Genomic DNA, 9,151 nt, shown 5'->3' with positions numbered 1-9,151 from the left:
TTGGAGTCTTTTTATTCTGACGGTGAAAGTAAGAGGTATCAGAGTTGCAATCCTAGTAAAAATAACTAGAAAGCTAGAAAAATGCATAAAATAAATTTCACACATATTACACAATCTTTGCGAAAAGAGAAATATACAAAATGAGCTCTAATTCCATGCTGGCTGTCTCCCTGATAAAACAAGTAAAGTATAAAACAAGTAGTCTGGGGACAGAAATCAAGAGTTAAGGGCTGGAGAAGATGCTAAAGTCACCACCTGAAAGAAGTCGCCTGCCCAGGAGCTGCCATCGGAGAGGCCCACCCACCTGTTCGCCCATCCCCTTGCCCCCTTCACAATGCAGCCTGCTTCTGCAAAGTGGTAGGAGCAGGATTGAAGGGACTATGTCTTCATTGAATTTTGTGTTGAAGACAGTAAAGATAATGTAAATTTTGAAAAATCAAAACTTACATTCAATTGTCTTGGAGGAAGTGATAATTTTAAACATTTAAATGAAATTGATCTTTTTCACTATATTGATCCTAATGATTCCAAGCATAAAAGAAGAGACATGTGTTGTTATGAAAAGGAGAATCTGGCCACTCATGGCCAAGGTTAACAAAAGGAAGGGCAAAGCTTAATTGGCTTAGTGGGGAGTTCAATAAATAGAAAGACTGAGAAGATGATTCCAATGAAGATATGTCTAACTTTGATCATTTCTCTGAGACATTGAACAACATGAGTGGGGATGAGGATTTACCAGAAGTAGATGGAGCAGATGATGATTAACAAGGCAGTGACGAAGAAAACAATGCCAGACCTGGAGTAAGGAATGTTGTCATCACTGCGTTTTGAGAAAGAAAAATAACTTCTCTGCAAGATTTGATAATTGAGAGCATTCCTGAGTTGATAGCTCTAAAGGCAGATGCTGTATTTGCCTCCTTTAACCCACTTTTCAACCTGTTTGTTTTTTCAAAGGCCTCACTAATAGTTGATATGTACCATCGTATAAGGCAATTTTAAGTCAGCTAAGGCAATAACATTGTACATGAACATTTCCCATATTTCCATGATGCTGTTGAGGTCCTAGGATATGGATAAAGTGCTTGTGATAAATTTAAAAAAAAACAACAAAAAAAAACATTTCACCTAAATCTCCTTCACTTCATAACAGATACTGACATGATAGGAAGATCTCAGCTTAGGGAAAGTACCTAAATTTTAGATTTTAGAACATGGACACAAAAGTGACTGAAACACTTGGTTGATACTTTAAACTGGTAACATGTTCCTCTGGTATATCCTTCAGGATTATTTCACTAAAATTTTATTTTTAAAAAAATTTACTTCACATTATTGTATGTAAGTGATCACTTGTCAGTGTTCCAGATATATCTTAGCTAAAACTAGTGAACTCCCTAACTTAGATGGCTTTCAAGCCTGTATATTTGGTATTGTTTCACCCTTAAACTTTTACATCTCTTAGCATGGAGGACAAAGAAAGGCTGTACATTGTTGCTTGAGAGTTTGTACATTTCGAGCAAATTTGTATTTTCACTGTCCGAATGGCAAATGAGTGGGAAAAAAAATGTTAATACACTATTGGATTTTTTTATTCCTTCTTTTTGATTCAGCTTTTACCTGGGCTGAAAACCTCAATTTATGTTTATGACAGTGGGGATATTTTTTAATGTCTACATTCTTTCTAATAAACTGTTGGAAGACTTCTTGGCTATCCTTTCAAGTGTCTGGTTTACTGTAATTTCATGTATTACCATTTACTGGAATGGAGTTTTTATTTTTACTTAAGGAAGAATTTGGAAATATTCCTCTGTTCAGGGGGAAAAAAAAAGGATTGCTGTAATGTCGCAGAAAACCTTTAAAAAGTGGGTCTGTAATAGAAAATTGTAGATGCACTCTGCAATAGTTGGAAAAGAAAGTGTTGTGATTTGATTGAAATAAAACAAAATGTGTTGTCCTCCTCTAACAAAAAGAGTTTAGGGCTATACAGCTGACTAAGATTTGGGGAAAAAGAGGCACAGAATAAATGTCCCAAAAAATGTGTGAAAAAATTTTCCTTCAGTGCTTGGCAAACTCCTAAGTACCAATACTAAGTGAGACTTGGAGAGTACTAATGAACATGAGCTATTGTGAAGTTTGAGAGCTAAGCAGAGACTTGAAAGACTATCCCATACTGGAGATACATTATAATTTAGGTCTGAGCCAAAAGGCTGTAATTAACACCATGGCTTAACCTTAAGAGTAAACACATCATAGGAGGAAAAACTAAATACTAGGTGTGAGGGCTAGTCCCTAAAAATAGAGGCAAAAATAGACTAAAACCTAAAAGTATACCTCATTAGTATTAAGAAGAGCCACAGAATCTTACCAGAAATAATTTAACACTTTTTAAAGGATAATAATATAAGCAAGATTCTTTACTATGTATTAATCACAATGTTCAATATGCAATCAAAATTACAAGATGAAGGAAAGTGACTGATAATGAAGAAATAAAATAAATAGAAACAGAACATAAGTGATCCAGTTATTGAAGTTAATAGGAAATAGCAACATCAAAATAATATATTTGACTATGGCTAAGGCTAAGTTTGTGTGCCCCCAAAAGCCAAATGTTGGAATCCTAACATCCAGTGTGATGCTGTTAGATGTGGGAACTTTGGGGAGTGAGCAGGTCTTGTGGAGCACTCACACGGGATTAGCACTCTTATAAAACAGAATCCACAGGCTCCCTTGCCTCTTTCACATCTGATGACATACAGAGAAGTCTGCAGTCTGCCACCCAGAAAGGGCTTTCACCAGAACTGGACCATTCCGGGACCCTGGTGTTGGACTCCCAATTTTCAGAAATGTGAGGAATTTCTGTTCTTATAAGTCACTGAATCCATGGTATCATAGCAGCCCAAAAAGATTAAGAAAATTATATTAAAGAAAACGTATCTTCTTTTTACTGTACAGGAAATGAATGTTGAAATCAATAACATAAAGAATATAAAATCAAAAACTCATTGGATAAATTTAACATCAATCAGACTGGATGTGACAGAGGATGGTAGTAATAAATTTCAGTTAAAAAAATTCAAATTGAAACTCAAAGGAAAACAATAAAGAAGAGCATAAGAAATATACAGGACATGTTCAAAGGTCTAATGTGTGTCCATCTGGAATTTAAGAAAGTGAGGAGAAAGAGACAAAGCAAAAAAAAAAAAAAGAAAGAAAGAAACTTTATTTTAGGAAATACAGAATTTATAAATCTTATAAAAGGTTCAAACTCTCAGGTCTAATACAGTAAGCAAAATCAAGAAAAATAAATATGAAGAGAAATATACACCAGCATATCACAAAGGAAAAGAGATATTATTCATTCGAAAGGAGCAAAATTGAGAATAGCAGTTGAGTTTTCAAAGTATGGAAGCCAGAAGACAGTAAAAGGAAAACAAATAAATTGTGGTAGGCTCTATACCTAGCACAATTATCCTACCAAAAAACAGTCAAAAGTTAAAATATTTTGAAGAAATCTTGAAAGAATTTACTATCAAAAGACTTGAAAGAAATGTTATGAGTTATTTGATGTGAGTTACAATTATTTACTGTATATATATTGTCACCCTGCTTATTTAACTTATATACAGAGTACATCATGAGAAACGCTGGGCTGGATGAAGCACAAGGTGGAATCAAGACTGTCGGCTGAAATATCAATAACCTCAGATATGCAGATGACACCACCCTTATGGCAGAAAGTAAAGAAGAACTAAAGAGCCTCTTGATGAAAGTGAAAGAGGAGAGTGAAAAAGTTGGCTTAAAGCTCAACATTCAGAAAACTAAGATCATGGGCATCCGGTCCCATTACTTCATGGCAAACAGATGGGGAAACAGTGGAAACAGTGGCTGACTTTATTTTTCTGGGCTCCAAAATCACTGCAGATGGTGATTAAAGCCATGAAATTAAAAGATTCTTGCTCCTTGGAAGGAAAGTTATGACCAACCTAGACAGCATATTAAAAAGCAGAGACATCACTTTACCAACAAAGGTCAGTCTAGTCAAGGCTATGGTTTTTCCAATGGTCATGTATGGATGTGAGAGTTGGACTGTGAAGAAAGCTGAGCGCAGAAGATTGATGCTTTTGAACTGTGGTGTTGGAGAGAAGGCTCTTGAGAGTCCCTTGGACTGCAAGGAGATCCAACCAGTCCATCCTAAAGGAGATGGGTGTTCATTGGAAAGACTGATGCTGAAGCTGAAACTCCAATACTTTGGCCACCTGATATGAAGAGCTGACTCATTTGAAAAGACCCTACTGCTGGGAAAGATAAAGGGCAAGAGGAGAAGGGGACAATGGAGGATGAGATGGTTGGATGGCATCACTGACTCAATGGACATGAGTTTGCGTAAACTCCGGAGTTGGTGATGGACAGGGAGGCCTGGCATACTGCAGTTCATGGGGTCGCAAACTGTCAGACACGACTGAGCAACTGAACTGAATTGAACAATTATTTCAAAGGAAACAAGAAGGGATGAAGAACATTAGGGTAAATAAGTGAGTAAATGAAAAGGAATAATGACTGATTAAAAGAACAATAAAAATAACATTGATTTAACACACATACAACTAAAAGATAAAAAATAAAACAAAGGATAGAATGGTGTAAATGGAAGAACTACTGGAATTTTTTTTCTATGTTGGGTAGTAGTTATTAATTGACATATACGGGAGATTATACAAAATAAATTTCATTTTGAAATCTGTATGCTCATATAGAAAATATATATATATATTACATATATATAAATGGAGAGAGAGAATGAGAATTTTGAATATTATTTTTAAAGACTCTTTAGATACACATAATAAAATACATACATATAAAAATACCTGAGATTTTTGTCACAATAACTAAGGAGAGGGAAGGTAGTAGGTACACTAATATTTGCTTTAGCTGAATCATGGGTATTTGAGGGCATTTATGCTTTTCTATCTCTATGTAGAAAATTAATCTTTTCTGTGGCAATTGGCAAAACGGCATTTTGGCATTACATTCACAAACCACACAACTTTATAAAATTGTAACCCCCATACCAAAATACCTTTTACATGCACTCTCAAGATGAATACCTAATTTTCCTTCCTGTCTAGTATATTCCTCTACCTTTTCCAAAGGAAATCTAACTGGCCTCAGAGTTTGCCAGTTTCTCCTCACTTTCACGACTCTAACCTATTGACTTCCAAAAATGAAGTAGGTTAAGCAGAAACCCTTTTAAAATGAGGACTTCTACTTAGAAGAAGTAGACAGTATTCTTTGAAGGGAACAAGGAGATGGAGAGACTAGGACCTCTCATAGATCATTTGTCCTTATTATTTCTCTTAAAATACCCTCACCTAATTCTTGAGCTTGCCATTAAATGACTGCTATCATATGAACAACACCTAACACGGACCTAGCAAGTGACAAATACTTCACTGCTAATACCATACCCAGCACTCTTTCTATACAATACTTTCACATATCATGTATTTTCATATATATTGTTTCATTATGTCATGTGATTTCAAAATAGAAATTATAGGCATGGTTGAATCAAAGAAACAACTAATAGAAAAACACAGCTTCAAATGTAGGATATTTATAGAAGAATAAGGACTGTAGGCAAAAGTAATTATGTAAACAAATACTAACAAGGAATATAGTGCATGCACCTTGAACTTTGACTAAAGAATGAAATCAAGCTATCACCCCCAATTTATTGACATCAAACTATTTCTTTCCTTAAACATTCCATGAGACATAACAATACTTTATTTCTCCTTTTATAGGCCTCCCTGTTTGCAATGAGTAGGTTAACGATAAAGTTTTTTGTTAAGAATTTGAAAGTAAGAGTTATAACCATCCATGGAAGATAAAATGGTAAGGGCAAACTGGTACCAAAATCTTTTTCTCAATGTCATTTGCTATACAAAAAAATAAATTGCATACAGTTGGGACTTCTAGATCAGAGGAAGTTAGAAAATTAAAGATTTTACTATTGTTTATATATGTGTAATATTTTTGCCAAATGAAAGGCCTATATATTAAATGCATGTGTGCATGTATATGTTTTGCACACACATATAATAGGCACATACACACATATGCATATATATATATATACACACATATGCACACACAGACATGAACACCAGACTACAGAAGCCTAGAAATCAGTGTGCTGTGTACAAACTGGAGACCCTGGAAATTTGGCAGTATAGTTTGCAGGCCTGATAGCTGAGAGCAGATGGTATAGATTCCATTCTTCAGGACTGTGAAGACCTGAGAATCAGGAGCTCTGAGGATAGGTAAGATCAACATCCCAGCTCCAACAGTCAGACAAGGAAAGCTAATCCTCTCTTCCTCCAACTTTTGTTCTATTTTGTCCCTCAGTGGATTAGATGATACCTATCTACACTGGGGAAGTCAATCTGTTTTACTCAGCCCATCAATTCAACACTAATATCTTCTAAAATCACCCTCACAGACACACCCGAAAAACCTATTTAACCAATTTCTGGGCATCCTATGGTTGACTCAAATAGACACAAAATGAATTATCAGAGTAAATGTTACAGGGATGTCAGCTTGATCTTTACTGGGTATTCAGCACTGAAACGCAAACACATATGAGTGTGGGAAGTAGAAATGGGAAGTCTGCCTACACAGTGCTTTTTTGTACGAAGACAAACAACTTTCTGGAATGAAGCACTGGAATACAGCTAACCTCTCAAATGCTCCCAGTACCAATGTCTCTATTTCCTTTAACAAGAAATCATATTCTGATATCAAATAGCTTTTTTTTACTCACCTTTATTCCAGTTTCCCATGTAGTCACACTGAAACTCTTAGAGGAAAGGTGTGCTAAGGATGAATAGGTTGTATGGCTTCTTTCTTTGAAATATATTCCAAGACTTCAAGAAACAAGACAATTCACAGAATAGAGTGAATCTCTGTTTAGCAGAAAAACACTCTTTCAAAATAGCTGACAGCACAGTTTTGTCACACTGCAGGCTGCACAATAAAATATGGCAGTAAACAGCCCTCACTTGTATCCTTGTGGGTGAAACACAAGAGCAGCAGGAGGAAGAACTCTGCATAAAAACAATGAGGACAGACCCAGCCCATGTGGCTCTACTGGCAGCACAGGCCTCAAGAGTGGAAACCATAAACGAAGATTAAAACAAGAAAAGGGAAAACTGTCGAAGGCCACATGGTAGCTGTCAGAATGTGATCGGGAACATTCAAGGAGATAGTCAGAGCAATATAACCTGAACAAAATCTGGGTCCTGCTGGCAGGAAAAGATGAATTGTGTGAACTGTGAATAACTGCTAGTGATCAGCCATTGGAAGGTTCTGAAGGGATGCTGACAAGAAAGAAGGGCCTAGACCCAGAAAACACATTTAGTTCCTGCAAATCCATTTTTAGCCACATCTGGAATCATATGGGAAAATATATGTACAGTGCTATTTAAGTTTAATAGTTATAAATTCTACTCTAAAAGTGAATAAGCATGGGAGAAATGAACTAAAAATACACCCAATAAGGAAAACAAGAGAAAAAGCCCAATGTGTATTTCTTTTGGTTATATGATTAAGGAAATATTACAGATTAGTACCATAAAGATAATAGAAAACTAACAAAATTTTTACTAAGAAATAGCATAATTTCTGAGCCTCGCTGGTGGTTCAGTGGTAAAGAATCTACCTGCCAATTCAGGAGACATGGGTTTGATCCCTGGGTTGGGAAGATCCCCTGGAGAAGGAAATGGCAACTCATTCTAGTATTCTTGCCTGGGAAATCCCATGGACAGAGGAGCCTGGCAGACTATAGTCCATCAGGTTGCAAAAGAGTTGGACATGACTTCTCAACTAAACAACAACAAAGAATAATTTCTAAAAAGAAACAAATAAACCAGGAGCCTTTTTTAGCAAAGCACAGGCTAGTTTTATAATACATAGGCTCTGAAGCTAGCAATCCCAGATCTGAATCTCAGGTGTGTTACTCACTGATGCTCAGACACATTATAGACCTAAGTCTCTCTTTTATGTCCAGTAAAATGAAAACAATATGAGAACATCTTAGACTATTGAAGGAATTAAGTGAAGCAACATACATAATGCATTTAGCATAGAGCCTTGTGCATATCAAGGACTCAATGAGTATACACATATCCATTATTATCTTCATATCTTCCTTCTTAACTAAATATGAACAAGTTCTATGTATAGATATTATTTAGTATAATAGAGGACTACTGGGTGGGGCCACCTAAGACAGACAACTCATGGTGGAGTTGACAGAACGTGGTGCACTGGAGAAGGGACTGGCAAACCACTTCAGTATTCTTTCCTTGAGAACCCCATGAACACTATGAAAAGGGAAAAAGATAGGACACTGAAAGATGAACTCCCCAGGTCAGTAGGTGCCAAATATGCTACTGGAGACTAGCAGAGAAATAACTCCAGAAAGAATGAAGTGATGGAGCCAAAGCAAAAACAACACCCAGTTGTGAATGGGACTGGGGATAGAAGCAAGATCTGATGCTGTAAAGAGCAATAATGCATAGAAACCTGGAATGTTAGGTCCATGAATCAAGGCAAATGGGAAGTGGTCAAACAGGAGATGGTAAGAGTGAACATGGACATTCTAGGAATCAGAGAACTAAGATGGACTGGAATGGGTGAATTTAACTCAGATGACCATTATATCTACTACTGTGGGCAGGAATCCCTTAGAAGAAATGGAGTAGCCATCATAGTCAACAGAAGAGTCTGAAATGCAGTACTTGGATGCAGTCTCAAAAACAACAGAATGATCTCTGTTCATTTCCAAGGCAAATCATTTAATATTCCAGTAATCCAAGTCTATGCCTCAATGAGTAACACTGAAGAAGCTAAAGTTGAACGATTCTATGAAGACCCACAAGACCTTCTAGAACTAACACCCAAAAAAGATGTCCTTTTCATTATAGGGGACTGGAACGCAAAAGTAGGAATTCAAGAAACACCTGGAGTTACAGGCAAATTTGGCCTTGGAGTACAGAATGAACCTAGGCAAAGGTTAATGGAGGTTTGCCAAGAGAACGCACTGATCATAGCAAACACCCTCTTCCAACAACACAAGGGA

General features: G+C 36.4%; 1 pseudogene; it reads left to right on the top strand.

Moving 5' to 3' along the window:
* The first annotated feature begins 319 nt into the window (after positions 1-319).
* LOC122675657 lies at positions 320-805 on the top strand (annotated as a pseudogene).
* Positions 806-9,151: the final 8,346 nt, after the last annotated feature.

This window comes from Cervus elaphus, chromosome 19, assembly GCF_910594005.1.
Source record: "Cervus elaphus chromosome 19, mCerEla1.1, whole genome shotgun sequence".
Lineage (NCBI taxonomy): Eukaryota > Metazoa > Chordata > Mammalia > Artiodactyla > Cervidae > Cervus > Cervus elaphus.
The sequence above is the reverse complement of the archived record's forward strand: the minus strand, read 5'-3'. Positions and strand labels throughout refer to the sequence as shown.